Source organism: Agelaius phoeniceus (assembly GCF_051311805.1).
Source record: "Agelaius phoeniceus isolate bAgePho1 chromosome 6 unlocalized genomic scaffold, bAgePho1.hap1 SUPER_6_unloc_1, whole genome shotgun sequence".
Classification (NCBI taxonomy): domain Eukaryota; kingdom Metazoa; phylum Chordata; class Aves; order Passeriformes; family Icteridae; genus Agelaius; species Agelaius phoeniceus.
Genome location: NW_027509865.1, coordinates 220017 through 238343, shown reverse-complemented (window position 1 = coordinate 238343; position 18327 = coordinate 220017).

The following is an 18327-nucleotide window of genomic DNA, read 5'->3' as shown; positions in this document are numbered from 1 at the left end:
CTGGGAAAGAACAGCATGCAGAAGAAAGCGTCTGTGCTGTGAAGATCTGCAGCCATAAGAACACACCGAGGAGGTATGGACTTTAGCAATCTGAGAACAGCATGATGGGACTCTAGAGAAATAGAAGAACAACAAGTGGCAGCTTTCGATTTGGAGCAATCCAGCAAAGCTTGCAAATTTCTTGCTGGGCACCACCCTCTTGGTCAGGGCGAGTGGCCAGAAATGGAGGCCATTTTCCATGGGGAAAACGAAGTCATTGGCCCAGGCTCTGGGTGTCAGATGACTGGTGGCATCTGGGGCTGTAAGGACTTGCAGGGTCCTAGTTGCTGGCAGCTTTCGTTCTGGAAGGATCCAGCAGAGTTTGTAGATTCCTGGCTTGGCACTGCCCTGCCTGCCAGGCCAAGTGGCCACAAATGAAGGCCATTTTCCATGGGAAAAACGAAGTCCTTTCCCCAGGGTCTCAGTAATATGTTCAAGGTGGCGTTTGAGGCTCTAAGTACTTCCAGGGCCCTAGTTGCTGGCAGCTTTTCTTTTGGAAAAATCCAGCAACGATTGCATCATTCTAGCTAGGCTCCCACTTTCTGCCAGGGTGAGTGGCTGCCAAGGGAGGCCATTTGCCATGGGAAAAAGAAGTCCTTTCCCCAGGGTCTGGGTGTCAGATGAAAGGTGGCCTTTGGGGTTCTGAGGACTTGTAGGGTAGTACTTACTGGCTAGAGTAGAGGAAATGGATTCTATTTGAATATCTGTCCCACAGGTCCTGGTTGTCCTTGATGGGCTGCAGCTGTGAGCATTGAAGAGAACTGGGATAAAAGGGGGCGGCGTAGCCATTCAGGGAGAGCCTTGAAGGAGCCCTGAACTGGGAAAGAACAGCATGCAGAAGAAAGCGTCTGTGCTGTGAAGATCTGCAGCCATAAGAACACACCGAGGAGGTATGGACTTTAGCAATCTGAGAACAGCATGATGGGACTCTAGAGAAATAGAACAACAACAAGTGGTAGCTTTAGATTTGGAGCAATCCAGCAAAGCTTGCAAATTTCTTGCTGGGCACCACCCTCTTGGTCAGGGCGAGTGGCCAGAAATGGAGGCCATTTTCCATGGGGAAAACGAAGTCATTGGCCCAGGCTCTGGGTGTCAGATGACTGGTGGCATCTGGGGCTGTAAGGACTTGCAGGGTCCTAGTTGCTGGCAGCTTTCGTTCTGGAAGGATCCAGCAGAGTTTGTAGATTCCTGGCTTGGCACTGCCCTGCCTGCCAGGCAGAGTGGCCACAAATGAAGGCCATTTTCCATGGGAAAAACGAAGTCCTTTCCCCAGGGTCTCAGGAATATGTTCAAGGTGGCGTTTGAGGCTCTAAGTACTTCCAGGGCCCTAGTTGCTGCCAGCTTTTCTTTTGGAAAAATCCAGCAACGATTGCATCATTCTAGCTAGGCTCCCACTTTCTGCCAGGGTGAGTGGCTGCCAAGGGAGGCCATTTGCCATGGGAAAAAGAAGTCCTTTCCCCAGGGTCTGGGTGTCAGATGAAAGGTGGCCTTTGGGGTTCTGAGGACTTGTAGGGTAGTACTTACTGGCTAGAGTAGAGGAAATGGATTCTATTTGAATATCTGTCCCACAGGTCCTGGTTGTCCTTGATGGGCTGCAGCTGTGAGCATTGAAGAGAACTGGGATAAAAGGGGGCGGCGTAGCCATTCAGGGAGAGCCTTGAAGGAGCCCTGAACTGGGAAAGAACAGCATGCAGAAGAAAGCGTCTGTGCTGTGAAGATCTGCAGCCATAAGAACACACCGAGGAGGTATGGACTTTAGCAATCTGAGAACAGCATGATGGGACTCTAGAGAAATAGAACAACAACAAGTGGCAGCTTTCGATTTGGAGCAATCCAGCAAAGCTTGCAAATTTCTTGCTGGGCACCACCCTCTTGGTCAGGGCGAGTGGCCAGAAATGGAGGCCATTTTCCATGGGGAAAACGAAGTCATTGGCCCAGGCTCTGGGTGTCAGATGACTGGTGGCATCTGGGGCTGTAAGGACTTGCAGGGTCCTAGTTGCTGGCAGCTTTCGTTCTGGAAGGATCCAGCAGAGTTTGTAGATTCCTGGCTTGGCACTGCCCTGCCTGCCAGGCCAAGTGGCCACAAATGAAGGCCATTTTCCATGGGAAAAACGAAGTCCTTTCCCCAGGGTCTCAGTAATATGTTCAAGGTGGCGTTTGAGGCTCTAAGTACTTCCAGGGCCCTAGTTGCTGGCAGCTTTTCTTTTGGAAAAATCCAGCAACGATTGCATCATTCTAGCTAGGCTCCCACTTTCTGCCAGGGTGAGTGGCTGCCAAGGGAGGCCATTTGCCATGGGAAAAAGAAGTCCTTTCCCCAGGGTCTGGGTGTCAGATGAAAGGTGGCCTTTGGGGTTCTGAGGACTTGTAGGGTAGTACTTACTGGCTAGAGTAGAGGAAATGGATTCTATTTGAATATCTGTCCCACAGGTCCTGGTTGTCCTTGATGGGCTGCAGCTGTGAGCATTGAAGAGAACTGGGATAAAAGGGGGCGGCGTAGCCATTCAGGGAGAGCCTTGAAGGAGCCCTGAACTGGGAAAGAACAGCATGCAGAAGAAAGCGTCTGTGCTGTGAAGATCTGCAGCCATAAGAACACACCGAGGAGGTATGGACTTTAGCAATCTGAGAACAGCATGATGGGACTCTAGAGAAATAGAACAACAACAAGTGGTAGCTTTAGATTTGGAGCAATCCAGCAAAGCTTGCAAATTTCTTGCTGGGCACCACCCTCTTGGTCAGGGTGAGAGGCCAGAAATGGAGGCCATTTTCCATGGGGAAAACGAAGTCATTGGCCCAGGCTCTGGGTGTCAGATGAAAGGTGGCGTCTGGGGCTCTAAGGACTTGCAGGGTCCTAGTTGCTGGCAGCTTTCGTTCTGGAAGGATCCAGCATAGTTTGTAGATTCCTGGCTTGGCACTGCCCTGCCTGCCAGGCCAAGTGGCCACAAATGAAGGCCATTTCCCATGGGAAAAACGAAGTCCTTTCCCCAGGGTCTCAGTAATATGTTCAAGGTGGCGTTTGAGGCTCTAAGTACTTCCAGGGCCCTAGTTGCTGGCAGCTTTTCTTTTGGAAAAATCCAGCAACGATTGCATCATTCTAGCTAGGCTCCCACTTTCTGCCAGGGTGAGTGGCTGCCAAGGGAGGCCATTTGCCATGGGAAAAAGAAGTCCTTTCCCCAGGGTCTGGGTGTCAGATGAAAGGTGGCCTTTGGGGTTCTGAGGACTTGTAGGGTAGTACTTACTGGCTAGAGTAGAGGAAATGGATTCTATTTGAATATCTGTCCCACAGGTCCTGGTTGTCCTTGATGGGCTGCAGCTGTGAGCATTGAAGAGAACTGGGATAAAAGGGGGCGGCGTAGCCATTCAGGGAGAGCCTTGAAGGAGCCCTGAACTGGGAAAGAACAGCATGCAGAAGAAAGCGTCTGTGCTGTGAAGATCTGCAGCCATAAGAACACACCGAGGAGGTATGGACTTTAGCAATCTGAGAACAGCATGATGGGACTCTAGAGAAATAGAAGAACAACAAGTGGCAGCTTTCGATTTGGAGCAATCCAGCAAAGCTTGCAAATTTCTTGCTGGGCACCACCCTCTTGGTCAGGGCGAGTGGCCAGAAATGGAGGCCATTTTCCATGGGGAAAACGAAGTCATTGGCCCAGGCTCTGGGTGTCAGATGACTGGTGGCATCTGGGGCTGTAAGGACTTGCAGGGTCCTAGTTGCTGGCAGCTTTCGTTCTGGAAGGATCCAGCAGAGTTTGTAGATTCCTGGCTTGGCACTGCCCTGCCTGCCAGGCCAAGTGGCCACAAATGAAGGCCATTTTCCATGGGAAAAACGAAGTCCTTTCCCCAGGGTCTCAGTAATATGTTCAAGGTGGCGTTTGAGGCTCTAAGTACTTCCAGGGCCCTAGTTGCTGGCAGCTTTTCTTTTGGAAAAATCCAGCAACGATTGCATCATTCTAGCTAGGCTCCCACTTTCTGCCAGGGTGAGTGGCTGCCAAGGGAGGCCATTTGCCATGGGAAAAAGAAGTCCTTTCCCCAGGGTCTGGGTGTCAGATGAAAGGTGGCCTTTGGGGTTCTGAGGACTTGTAGGGTAGTACTTACTGGCTAGAGTAGAGGAAATGGATTCTATTTGAATATCTGTCCCACAGGTCCTGGTTGTCCTTGATGGGCTGCAGCTGTGAGCATTGAAGAGAACTGGGATAAAAGGGGGCGGCGTAGCCATTCAGGGAGAGCCTTGAAGGAGCCCTGAACTGGGAAAGAACAGCATGCAGAAGAAAGCGTCTGTGCTGTGAAGATCTGCAGCCATAAGAACACACCGAGGAGGTATGGACTTTAGCAATCTGAGAACAGCATGATGGGACTCTAGAGAAATAGAAGAACAACAAGTGGTAGCTTTAGATTTGGAGCAATCCAGCAAAGCTTGCAAATTTCTTGCTGGGCACCACCCTCTTGGTCAGGGCGAGTGGCCAGAAATGGAGGCCATTTTCCATGGGGAAAACGAAGTCATTGGCCCAGGCTCTGGGTGTCAGATGACTGGTGGCATCTGGGGCTGTAAGGACTTGCAGGGTCCTAGTTGCTGGCAGCTTTCGTTCTGGAAGGATCCAGCAGAGTTTGTAGATTCCTGGCTTGGCACTGCCCTGCCTGCCAGGCAGAGTGGCCACAAATGAAGGCCATTTTCCATGGGAAAAACGAAGTCCTTTCCCCAGGGTCTCAGGAATATGTTCAAGGTGGCGTTTGAGGCTCTAAGTACTTCCAGGGCCCTAGTTGCTGCCAGCTTTTCTTTTGGAAAAATCCAGCAACGATTGCATCATTCTAGCTAGGCTCCCACTTTCTGCCAGGGTGAGTGGCTGCCAAGGGAGGCCATTTGCCATGGGAAAAAGAAGTCCTTTCCCCAGGGTCTGGGTGTCAGATGAAAGGTGGCCTTTGGGGTTCTGAGGACTTGTAGGGTAGTACTTACTGGCTAGAGTAGAGGAAATGGATTCTATTTGAATATCTGTCCCACAGGTCCTGGTTGTCCTTGATGGGCTGCAGCTGTGAGCATTGAAGAGAACTGGGATAAAAGGGGGCGGCGTAGCCATTCAGGGAGAGCCTTGAAGGAGCCCTGAACTGGGAAAGAACAGCATGCAGAAGAAAGCGTCTGTGCTGTGAAGATCTGCAGCCATAAGAACACACCGAGGAGGTATGGACTTTAGCAATCTGAGAACAGCATGATGGGACTCTAGAGAAATAGAACAACAACAAGTGGCAGCTTTCGATTTGGAGCAATCCAGCAAAGCTTGCAAATTTCTTGCTGGGCACCACCCTCTTGGTCAGGGCGAGTGGCCAGAAATGGAGGCCATTTTCCATGGGGAAAACGAAGTCATTGGCCCAGGCTCTGGGTGTCAGATGACTGGTGGCATCTGGGGCTGTAAGGACTTGCAGGGTCCTAGTTGCTGGCAGCTTTCGTTCTGGAAGGATCCAGCAGAGTTTGTAGATTCCTGGCTTGGCACTGCCCTGCCTGCCAGGCCAAGTGGCCACAAATGAAGGCCATTTTCCATGGGAAAAACGAAGTCCTTTCCCCAGGGTCTCAGTAATATGTTCAAGGTGGCGTTTGAGGCTCTAAGTACTTCCAGGGCCCTAGTTGCTGCCAGCTTTTCTTTTGGAAAAATCCAGCAACGATTGCATCATTCTAGCTAGGCTCCCACTTTCTGCCAGGGTGAGTGGCTGCCAAGGGAGGCCATTTGCCATGGGAAAAAGAAGTCCTTTCCCCAGGGTCTGGGTGTCAGATGAAAGGTGGCCTTTGGGGTTCTGAGGACTTGTAGGGTAGTACTTACTGGCTAGAGTAGAGGAAATGGATTCTATTTGAATATCTGTCCCACAGGTCCTGGTTGTCCTTGATGGGCTGCAGCTGTGAGCATTGAAGAGAACTGGGATAAAAGGGGGCGGCATAGCCATTCAGGGAGAGCCTTGAAGGAGCCCTGAACTGGGAAAGAACAGCATGCAGAAGAAAGCGTCTGTGCTGTGAAGATCTGCAGCCATAAGAACACACCGAGGAGGTATGGACTTTAGCAATCTGAGAACAGCATGATGGGACTCTAGAGAAATAGAACAACAACAAGTGGTAGCTTTAGATTTGGAGCAATCCAGCAAAGCTTGCAAATTTCTTGCTGGGCACCACCCTCTTGGTCAGGGTGAGAGGCCAGAAATGGAGGCCATTTTCCATGGGGAAAACGAAGTCATTGGCCCAGGCTCTGGGTGTCAGATGAAAGGTGGCGTCTGGGGCTCTAAGGACTTGCAGGGTCCTAGTTGCTGGCAGCTTTCGTTCTGGAAGGATCCAGCATAGTTTGTAGATTCCTGGCTTGGCACTGCCCTGCCTGCCAGGCCAAGTGGCCACAAATGAAGGCCATTTCCCATGGGAAAAACGAAGTCCTTTCCCCAGGGTCTCAGTAATATGTTCAAGGTGGCGTTTGAGGCTCTAAGTACTTCCAGGGCCCTAGTTGCTGGCAGCTTTTCTTTTGGAAAAATCCAGCAACGATTGCATCATTCTAGCTAGGCTCCCACTTTCTGCCAGGGTGAGTGGCTGCCAAGGGAGGCCATTTGCCATGGGAAAAAGAAGTCCTTTCCCCAGGGTCTGGGTGTCAGATGAAAGGTGGCCTTTGGGGTTCTGAGGACTTGTAGGGTAGTACTTACTGGCTAGAGTAGAGGAAATGGATTCTATTTGAATATCTGTCCCACAGGTCCTGGTTGTCCTTGATGGGCTGCAGCTGTGAGCATTGAAGAGAACTGGGATAAAAGGGGGCGGCGTAGCCATTCAGGGAGAGCCTTGAAGGAGCCCTGAACTGGGAAAGAACAGCATGCAGAAGAAAGCGTCTGTGCTGTGAAGATCTGCAGCCATAAGAACACACCGAGGAGGTATGGACTTTAGCAATCTGAGAACAGCATGATGGGACTCTAGAGAAATAGAACAACAACAAGTGGCAGCTTTAGATTTAGAGCAATCCAGCAAAGCTTGCAAATTTCTTGCTGGGCACCACCCTCTTGGTCAGGGCGAGTGGCCAGAAATGGAGGCCATTTTCCATGGGGAAAACGAAGTCATTGGCCCAGGCTCTGGGTGTCAGATGACTGGTGGCATCTGGGGCTCTAAGGACTTGCAGGGTCCTAGTTGCTGGCAGCTTTCGTTCTGGAAGGATCCAGCAGAGTTTGTAGATTCCTGGCTTGGCACTGCCCTGCCTGCCAGGCCAAGTGGCCACAAATGAAGGCCATTTTCCATGGGAAAAACGAAGTCCTTTCCCCAGGGTCTCAGTAATATGTTCAAGGTGGCGTTTGAGGCTCTAAGTACTTCCAGGGCCCTAGTTGCTGCCAGCTTTTCTTTTGGAAAAATCCAGCAACGATTGCATCATTCTAGCTAGGCTCCCACTTTCTGCCAGGGTGAGTGGCTGCCAAGGGAGGCCATTTGCCATGGGAAAAAGAAGTCCTTTCCCCAGGGTCTGGGTGTCAGATGAAAGGTGGCCTTTGGGGTTCTGAGGACTTGTAGGGTAGTACTTACTGGCTAGAGTAGAGGAAATGGATTCTATTTGAATATCTGTCCCACAGGTCCTGGTTGTCCTTGATGGGCTGCAGCTGTGAGCATTGAAGAGAACTGGGATAAAAGGGGGCGGCGTAGCCATTCAGGGAGAGCCTTGAAGGAGCCCTGAACTGGGAAAGAACAGCATGCAGAAGAAAGCGTCTGTGCTGTGAAGATCTGCAGCCATAAGAACACACCGAGGAGGTATGGACTTTAGCAATCTGAGAACAGCATGATGGGACTCTAGAGAAATAGAAGAACAACAAGTGGCAGCTTTAGATTTGGAGCAATCCAGCAAAGCTTGCAAATTTCTTGCTGGGCACCACCCTCTTGGTCAGGGCGAGTGGCCAGAAATGGAGGCCATTTTCCATGGGGAAAACGAAGTCATTGGCCCAGGCTCTGGGTGTCAGATGACTGGTGGCATCTGGGGCTCTAAGGACTTGCAGGGTCCTAGTTGCTGGCAGCTTTCGTTCTGGAAGGATCCAGCAGAGTTTGTAGATTCCTGGCTTGGCACTGCCCTGCCTGCCAGGCCAAGTGGCCACAAATGAAGGCCATTTTCCATGGGAAAAACGAAGTCCTTTCCCCAGGGTCTCAGGAATATGTTCAAGGTGGCGTTTGAGGCTCTAAGTACTTCCAGGGCCCTAGTTGCTGGCAGCTTTTCTTTTGGAAAAATCCAGCAACGATTGCATCATTCTAGCTAGGCTCCCACTTTCTGCCAGGGTGAGTGGCTGCCAAGGGAGGCCATTTGCCATGGGAAAAAGAAGTCCTTTCCCCAGGGTCTGGGTGTCAGATGAAAGGTGGCCTTTGGGGTTCTGAGGACTTGTAGGGTACTACTTACTGGCTAGAGTAGAGGAAATGGATTCTATTTGAATATCTGTCCCACAGGTCCTGGTTGTCCTTGATGGGCTGCAGCTGTGAGCATTGAAGAGAACTGGGATAAAAGGGGGCGGCGTAGCCATTCAGGGAGAGCCTTGAAGGAGCCCTGAACTGGGAAAGAACAGCATGCAGAAGAAAGCGTCTGTGCTGTGAAGATCTGCAGCCATAAGAACACACCGAGGAGGTATGGACTTTAGCAATCTGAGAACAGCATGATGGGACTCTAGAGAAATAGAACAACAACAAGTGGTAGCTTTAGATTTGGAGCAATCCAGCAAAGCTTGCAAATTTCTTGCTGGGCACCACCCTCTTGGTCAGGGCGAGTGGCCAGAAATGGAGGCCATTTTCCATGGGGAAAACGAAGTCATTGGCCCAGGCTCTGGGTGTCAGATGACTGGTGGCATCTGGGGCTCTAAGGACTTGCAGGGTCCTAGTTGCTGGCAGCTTTCGTTCTGGAAGGATCCAGCAGAGTTTGTAGATTCCTGGCTTGGCACTGCCCTGCCTGCCAGGCCAAGTGGCCACAAATGAAGGCCATTTCCCATGGGAAAAACGAAGTCCTTTCCCCAGGGTCTCAGGAATATGTTCAAGGTGGCGTTTGAGGCTCTAAGTACTTCCAGGGCCCTAGTTGCTGGCAGCTTTTCTTTTGGAAAAATCCAGCAACGATTGCATCATTCTAGCTAGGCTCCCACTTTCTGCCAGGGTGAGTGGCTGCCAAGGGAGGCCATTTGCCATGGGAAAAAGAAGTCCTTTCCCCAGGGTCTGGGTGTCAGATGAAAGGTGGCCTTTGGGGTTCTGAGGACTTGTAGGGTAGTACTTACTGGCTAGAGTAGAGGAAATGGATTCTCTTTGAATATCTGTCCCACAGGTCCTGGTTGTCCTTGATGGGCTGCAGCTGTGAGCATTGAAGAGAACTGGGATAAAAGGGGGCGGCGTAGCCATTCAGGGAGAGCCTTGAAGGAGCCCTGAACTGGGAAAGAACAGCATGCAGAAGAAAGCGTCTGTGCTGTGAAGATCTGCAGCCATAAGAACACACCGAGGAGGTATGGACTTTAGCAATCTGAGAACAGCATGATGGGACTCTAGAGAAATAGAAGAACAACAAGTGGTAGCTTTAGATTTGGAGCAATCCAGCAAAGCTTGCAAATTTCTTGCTGGGCACCACCCTCTTGGTCAGGGCGAGTGGCCAGAAATGGAGGCCATTTTCCATGGGGAAAACGAAGTCATTGGCCCAGGCTCTGGGTGTCAGATGACTGGTGGCATCTGGGGCTGTAAGGACTTGCAGGGTCCTAGTTGCTGGCAGCTTTCGTTCTGGAAGGATCCAGCAGAGTTTGTAGATTCCTGGCTTGGCACTGCCCTGCCTGCCAGGCAGAGTGGCCACAAATGAAGGCCATTTTCCATGGGAAAAACGAAGTCCTTTCCCCAGGGTCTCAGTAATATGTTCAAGGTGGCGTTTGAGGCTCTAAGTACTTCCAGGGCCCTAGTTGCTGCCAGCTTTTCTTTTGGAAAAATCCAGCAACGATTGCATCATTCTAGCTAGGCTCCCACTTTCTGCCAGGGTGAGTGGCTGCCAAGGGAGGCCATTTGCCATGGGAAAAAGAAGTCCTTTCCCCAGGGTCTGGGTGTCAGATGAAAGGTGGCCTTTGGGGTTCTGAGGACTTGTAGGGTAGTACTTACTGGCTAGAGTAGAGGAAATGGATTCTATTTGAATATCTGTCCCACAGGTCCTGGTTGTCCTTGATGGGCTGCAGCTGTGAGCATTGAAGAGAACTGGGATAAAAGGGGGCGGCGTAGCCATTCAGGGAGAGCCTTGAAGGAGCCCTGAACTGGGAAAGAACAGCATGCAGAAGAAAGCGTCTGTGCTGTGAAGATCTGCAGCCATAAGAACACACCGAGGAGGTATGGACTTTAGCAATCTGAGAACAGCATGATGGGACTCTAGAGAAATAGAACAACAACAAGTGGCAGCTTTAGATTTAGAGCAATCCAGCAAAGCTTGCAAATTTCTTGCTGGGCACCACCCTCTTGGTCAGGGCGAGTGGCCAGAAATGGAGGCCATTTTCCATGGGGAAAACGAAGTCATTGGCCCAGGCTCTGGGTGTCAGATGACTGGTGGCATCTGGGGCTCTAAGGACTTGCAGGGTCCTAGTTGCTGGCAGCTTTCGTTCTGGAAGGATCCAGCACAGTTTGTAGATTCCTGGCTTGGCACTGCCCTGCCTGCCAGGCAGAGTGGCCACAAATGAAGGCCATTTTCCATGGGAAAAACGAAGTCCTTTCCCCAGGGTCTCAGGAATATGTTCAAGGTGGCGTTTGAGGCTCTAAGTACTTCCAGGGCCCTAGTTGCTGCCAGCTTTTCTTTTGGAAAAATCCAGCAACGATTGCATCATTCTAGCTAGGCTCCCACTTTCTGCCAGGGTGAGTGGCTGCCAAGGGAGGCCATTTGCCATGGGAAAAAGAAGTCCTTTCCCCAGGGTCTGGGTGTCAGATGAAAGGTGGCCTTTGGGGTTCTGAGGACTTGTAGGGTAGTACTTACTGGCTAGAGTAGAGGAAATGGATTCTATTTGAATATCTGTCTAGAGGCTTTGCCCCACAGGTCCTGGTTGTCCTTGATGGGCTGCAGCTGTGAGCATTGAAGAGAACTGGGATAAAAGGGGGCGGCGTAGCCATTCAGGGAGAGCCTTGAAGGAGCCCTGAACTGGGAAAGAACAGCATGCAGAAGAAAGCGTCTGTGCTGTGAAGATCTGCAGCCATAAGAACACACCGAGGAGGTATGGACTTTAGCAATCTGAGAACAGCATGATGGGACTCTAGAGAAATAGAACAACAACAAGTGGTAGCTTTCGATTTGGAGCAATCCAGCAAAGCTTGCAAATTTCTTGCTGGGCACCACCCTCTTGGTCAGGGCGAGTGGCCAGAAATGGAGGCCATTTTCCATGGGGAAAACGAAGTCATTGGCCCAGGCTCTGGGTGTCAGATGACTGGTGGCATCTGGGGCTGTAAGGACTTGCAGGGTCCTAGTTGCTGGCAGCTTTCGTTCTGGAAGGATCCAGCATAGTTTGTAGATTCCTGGCTTGGCACTGCCCTGCCTGCCAGGCAGAGTGGCCACAAATGAAGGCCATTTTCCATGGGAAAAACGAAGTCCTTTCCCCAGGGTCTCAGGAATATGTTCAAGGTGGCGTTTGAGGCTCTAAGTACTTCCAGGGCCCTAGTTGCTGGCAGCTTTTCTTTTGGAAAAATCCAGCAACGATTGCATCATTCTAGCTAGGCTCCCACTTTCTGCCAGGGTGAGTGGCTGCCAAGGGAGGCCATTTGCCATGGGAAAAAGAAGTCCTTTCCCCAGGGTCTGGGTGTCAGATGAAAGGTGGCCTTTGGGGTTCTGAGGACTTGTAGGGTACTACTTACTGGCTAGAGTAGAGGAAATGGATTCTATTTGAATATCTGTCTAGAGGCTTTGCCCCACAGGTCCTGGTTGTCCTTGACGGGCTGCAGCTGTGAGCATTGAAGAGAACTGGGATAAAAGGGGGCGGCGTAGCCATTCAGGGAGAGCCTTGAAGGAGCCCTGAACTGGGAAAGAACAGCATGCAGAAGAAAGCGTCTGTGCTGTGAAGATCTGCAGCCATAAGAACACACCGAGGAGGTATGGACTTTAGCAATCTGAGAACAGCATGATGGGACTCTAGAGAAATAGAACAACAACAAGTGGCAGCTTTAGATTTAGAGCAATCCAGCAAAGCTTGCAAATTTCTTGCTGGGCACCACCCTCTTGGTCAGGGCGAGTGGCCAGAAATGGAGGCCATTTTCCATGGGGAAAACGAAGTCATTGGCCCAGGCTCTGGGTGTCAGATGACTGGTGGCATCTGGGGCTCTAAGGACTTGCAGGGTCCTAGTTGCTGGCAGCTTTCGTTCTGGAAGGATCCAGCACAGTTTGTAGATTCCTGGCTTGGCACTGCCCTGCCTGCCAGGCAGAGTGGCCAGAAATGAAGGCCATTTTCCATGGGAAAAACGAAGTCCTTTCCCCAGGGTCTCAGGAATATGTTCAAGGTGGCGTTTGGGGCTCTAAGTACTTCCAGGGCCCTAGTTGCTGGCAGCTTTTCTTTTGGAAAAATCCAGCAACGATTGCATCATTCTAGCTAGGCTCCCACTTTCTGCCAGGGTGAGTGGCTGCCAAGGGAGGCCATTTGCCATGGGAAAAAGAAGTCCTTTCCCCAGGGTCTGGGTGTCAGATGAAAGGTGGCCTTTGGGGTTCTGAGGACTTGTAGGGTAGTACTTACTGGCTAGAGTAGAGGAAATGGATTCTATTTGAATATCTGTCTAGAGGCTTTGCCCCACAGGTCCTGGTTGTCCTTGATGGGCTGCAGCTGTGAGCATTGAAGAGAACTGGGATAAAAGGGGGCGGCGTAGCCATTCAGGGAGAGCCTTGAAGGAGCCCTGAACTGGGAAAGAACAGCATGCAGAAGAAAGCGTCTGTGCTGTGAAGATCTGCAGCCATAAGAACACACCGAGGAGGTATGGACTTTAGCAATCTGAGAACAGCATGATGGGACTCTAGAGAAATAGAACAACAACAAGTGGTAGCTTTCGATTTGGAGCAATCCAGCAAAGCTTGCAAATTTCTTGCTGGGCACCACCCTCTTGGTCAGGGCGAGTGGCCAGAAATGGAGGCCATTTTCCATGGGGAAAACGAAGTCATTGGCCCAGGCTCTGGGTGTCAGATGACTGGTGGCATCTGGGGCTGTAAGGACTTGCAGGGTCCTAGTTGCTGGCAGCTTTCGTTCTGGAAGGATCCAGCATAGTTTGTAGATTCCTGGCTTGGCACTGCCCTGCCTGCCAGGCAGAGTGGCCACAAATGAAGGCCATTTTCCATGGGAAAAACGAAGTCCTTTCCCCAGGGTCTCAGGAATATGTTCAAGGTGGCGTTTGAGGCTCTAAGTACTTCCAGGGCCCTAGTTGCTGCCAGCTTTTCTTTTGGAAAAATCCAGCAACGATTGCATCATTCTAGCTAGGCTCCCACTTTCTGCCAGGGTGAGTGGCTGCCAAGGGAGGCCATTTGCCATGGGAAAAAGAAGTCCTTTCCCCAGGGTCTGGGTGTCAGATGAAAGGTGGCCTTTGGGGTTCTGAGGACTTGTAGGGTAGTACTTACTGGCTAGAGTAGAGGAAATGGATTCTATTTGAATATCTGTCTAGAGGCTTTGCCCCACAGGTCCTGGTTGTCCTTGACGGGCTGCAGCTGTGAGCATTGAAGAGAACTGGGATAAAAGGGGGCGGCGTAGCCATTCAGGGAGAGCCTTGAAGGAGCCCTGAACTGGGAAAGAACAGCATGCAGAAGAAAGCGTCTGTGCTGTGAAGATCTGCAGCCATAAGAACACACCGAGGAGGTATGGACTTTAGCAATCTGAGAACAGCATGATGGGACTCTAGAGAAATAGAACAACAACAAGTGGTAGCTTTCGATTTGGAGCAATCCAGCAAAGCTTGCAAATTTCTTGCTGGGCACCACCCTCTTGGTCAGGGCGAGTGGCCAGAAATGGAGGCCATTTTCCATGGGGAAAACGAAGTCATTGGCCCAGGCTCTGGGTGTCAGATGACTGGTGGCATCTGGGGCTGTAAGGACTTGCAGGGTCCTAGTTGCTGGCAGCTTTCGTTCTGGAAGGATCCAGCATAGTTTGTAGATTCCTGGCTTGGCACTGCCCTGCCTGCCAGGCAGAGTGGCCACAAATGAAGGCCATTTTCCATGGGAAAAACGAAGTCCTTTCCCCAGGGTCTCAGGAATATGTTCAAGGTGGCGTTTGAGGCTCTAAGTACTTCCAGGGCCCTAGTTGCTGGCAGCTTTTCTTTTGGAAAAATCCAGCAACGATTGCATCATTCTAGCTAGGCTCCCACTTTCTGCCAGGGTGAGTGGCTGCCAAGGGAGGCCATTTGCCATGGGAAAAAGAAGTCCTTTCCCCAGGGTCTGGGTGTCAGATGAAAGGTGGCCTTTGGGGTTCTGAGGACTTGTAGGGTAGTACTTACTGGCTAGAGTAGAGGAAATGGATTCTATTTGAATATCTGTCTAGAGGCTTTGCCCCACAGGTCCTGGTTGTCCTTGACGGGCTGCAGCTGTGAGCATTGAAGAGAACTGGGATAAAAGGGGGCGGCGTAGCCATTCAGGGAGAGCCTTGAAGGAGCCCTGAACTGGGAAAGAACAGCATGCAGAAGAAAGCGTCTGTGCTGTGAAGATCTGCAGCCATAAGAACACACCGAGGAGGTATGGACTTTAGCAATCTGAGAACAGCATGATGGGACTCTAGAGAAATAGAAGAACAACAAGTGGCAGCTTTCGATTTGGAGCAATCCAGCAAAGCTTGCAAATTTCTTGCTGGGCACCACCCTCTTGGTCAGGGCGAGTGGCCAGAAATGGAGGCCATTTTCCATGGGGAAAACGAAGTCATTGGCCCAGGCTCTGGGTGTCAGATGACTGGTGGCATCTGGGGCTCTAAGGACTTGCAGGGTCCTAGTTGCTGGCAGCTTTCGTTCTGGAAGGATCCAGCACAGTTTGTAGATTCCTGGCTTGGCACTGCCCTGCCTGCCAGGCAGAGTGGCCAGAAATGAAGGCCATTTTCCATGGGAAAAACGAAGTCCTTTCCCCAGGGTCTCAGTAATATGTTCAAGGTGGCGTTTGAGGCTCTAAGTACTTCCAGGGCCCTAGTTGCTGGCAGCTTTTCTTTTGGAAAAATCCAGCAACGATTGCATCATTCTAGCTAGGCTCCCACTTTCTGCCAGGGTGAGTGGCTGCCAAGGGAGGCCATTTGCCATGGGAAAAAGAAGTCCTTTCCCCAGGGTCTGGGTGTCAGATGAAAGGTGGCCTTTGGGGTTCTGAGGACTTGTAGGGTAGTACTTACTGGCTAGAGTAGAGGAAATGGATTCTATTTGAATATCTGTCCCACAGGTCCTGGTTGTCCTTGATGGGCTGCAGCTGTGAGCATTGAAGAGAACTGGGATAAAAGGGGGCGGCGTAGCCATTCAGGGAGAGCCTTGAAGGAGCCCTGAACTGGGAAAGAACAGCATGCAGAAGAAAGCGTCTGTGCTGTGAAGATCTGCAGCCATAAGAACACACCGAGGAGGTATGGACTTTAGCAATCTGAGAACAGCATGATGGGACTCTAGAGAAATAGAACAACAACAAGTGGCAGCTTTAGATTTAGAGCAATCCAGCAAAGCTTGCAAATTTCTTGCTGGGCACCACCCTCTTGGTCAGGGCGAGTGGCCAGAAATGGAGGCCATTTTCCATGGGGAAAACGAAGTCATTGGCCCAGGCTCTGGGTGTCAGATGACTGGTGGCATCTGGGGCTCTAAGGACTTGCAGGGTCCTAGTTGCTGGCAGCTTTCGTTCTGGAAGGATCCAGCAGAGTTTGTAGATTCCTGGCTTGGCACTGCCCTGCCTGCCAGGCCAAGTGGCCACAAATGAAGGCCATTTTCCATGGGAAAAACGAAGTCCTTTCCCCAGGGTCTCAGTAATATGTTCAAGGTGGCGTTTGAGGCTCTAAGTACTTCCAGGGCCCTAGTTGCTGCCAGCTTTTCTTTTGGAAAAATCCAGCAACGATTGCATCATTCTAGCTAGGCTCCCACTTTCTGCCAGGGTGAGTGGCTGCCAAGGGAGGCCATTTGCCATGGGAAAAAGAAGTCCTTTCCCCAGGGTCTGGGTGTCAGATGAAAGGTGGCCTTTGGGGTTCTGAGGACTTGTAGGGTAGTACTTACTGGCTAGAGTAGAGGAAATGGATTCTATTTGAATATCTGTCCCACAGGTCCTGGTTGTCCTTGATGGGCTGCAGCTGTGAGCATTGAAGAGAACTGGGATAAAAGGGGGCGGCGTAGCCATTCAGGGAGAGCCTTGAAGGAGCCCTGAACTGGGAAAGAACAGCATGCAGAAGAAAGCGTCTGTGCTGTGAAGATCTGCAGCCATAAGAACACACCGAGGAGGTATGGACTTTAGCAATCTGAGAACAGCATGATGGGACTCTAGAGAAATAGAAGAACAACAAGTGGCAGCTTTAGATTTGGAGCAATCCAGCAAAGCTTGCAAATTTCTTGCTGGGCACCACCCTCTTGGTCAGGGCGAGTGGCCAGAAATGGAGGCCATTTTCCATGGGGAAAACGAAGTCATTGGCCCAGGCTCTGGGTGTCAGATGACTGGTGGCATCTGGGGCTGTAAGGACTTGCAGGGTCCTAGTTGCTGGCAGCTTTCGTTCTGGAAGGATCCAGCAGAGTTTGTAGATTCCTGGCTTGGCACTGCCCTGCCTGCCAGGCCAAGTGGCCACAAATGAAGGCCATTTTCCATGGGAAAAACGAAGTCCTTTCCCCAGGGTCTCAGGAATATGTTCAAGGTGGCGTTTGAGGCTCTAAGTACTTCCAGGGCCCTAGTTGCTGGCAGCTTTTCTTTTGGAAAAATCCAGCAACGATTGCATCATTCTAGCTAGGCTCCCACTTTCTGCCAGGGTGAGTGGCTGCCAAGGGAGGCCATTTGCCATGGGAAAAAGAAGTCCTTTCCCCAGGGTCTGGGTGTCAGATGAAAGGTGGCCTTTGGGGTTCTGAGGACTTGTAGGGTACTACTTACTGGCTAGAGTAGAGGAAATGGATTCTATTTGAATATCTGTCCCACAGGTCCTGGTTGTCCTTGATGGGCTGCAGCTGTGAGCATTGAAGAGAACTGGGATAAAAGGGGGCGGCGTAGCCATTCAGGGAGAGCCTTGAAGGAGCCCTGAACTGGGAAAGAACAGCATGCAGAAGAAAGCGTCTGTGCTGTGAAGATCTGCAGCCATAAGAACACACCGAGGAGGTATGGACTTTAGCAATCTGAGAACAGCATGATGGGACTCTAGAGAAATAGAACAACAACAAGTGGTAGCTTTAGATTTGGAGCAATCCAGCAAAGCTTGCAAATTTCTTGCTGGGCACCACCCTCTTGGTCAGGGCGAGTGGCCAGAAATGGAGGCCATTTTCCATGGGGAAAACGAAGTCATTGGCCCAGGCTCTGGGTGTCAGATGACTGGTGGCATCTGGGGCTCTAAGGACTTGCAGGGTCCTAGTTGCTGGCAGCTTTCGTTCTGGAAGGATCCAGCAGAGTTTGTAGATTCCTGGCTTGGCACTGCCCTGCCTGCCAGGCCAAGTGGCCACAAATGAAGGCCATTTCCCATGGGAAAAACGAAGTCCTTTCCCCAGGGTCTCAGGAATATGTTCAAGGTGGCGTTTGAGGCTCTAAGTACTTCCAGGGCCCTAGTTGCTGGCAGCTTTTCTTTTGGAAAAATCCAGCAACGATTGCATCATTCTAGCTAGGCTCCCACTTTCTGCCAGGGTGAGTGGCTGCCAAGGGAGGCCATTTGCCATGGGAAAAAGAAGTCCTTTCCCCAGGGTCTGGGTGTCAGATGAAAGGTGGCCTTTGGGGTTCTGAGGACTTGTAGGGTAGTACTTACTGGCTAGAGTAGAGGAAATGGATTCTCTTTGAATATCTGTCCCACAGGTCCTGGTTGTCCTTGATGGGCTGCAGCTGTGAGCATTGAAGAGAACTGGGATAAAAGGGGGCGGCGTAGCCATTCAGGGAGAGCCTTGAAGGAGCCCTGAACTGGGAAAGAACAGCATGCAGAAGAAAGCGTCTGTGCTGTGAAGATCTGCAGCCATAAGAACACACCGAGGAGGTATGGACTTTAGCAATCTGAGAACAGCATGATGGGACTCTAGAGAAATAGAAGAACAACAAGTGGTAGCTTTAGATTTGGAGCAATCCAGCAAAGCTTGCAAATTTCTTGCTGGGCACCACCCTCTTGGTCAGGGCGAGTGGCCAGAAATGGAGGCCATTTTCCATGGGGAAAACGAAGTCATTGGCCCAGGCTCTGGGTGTCAGATGACTG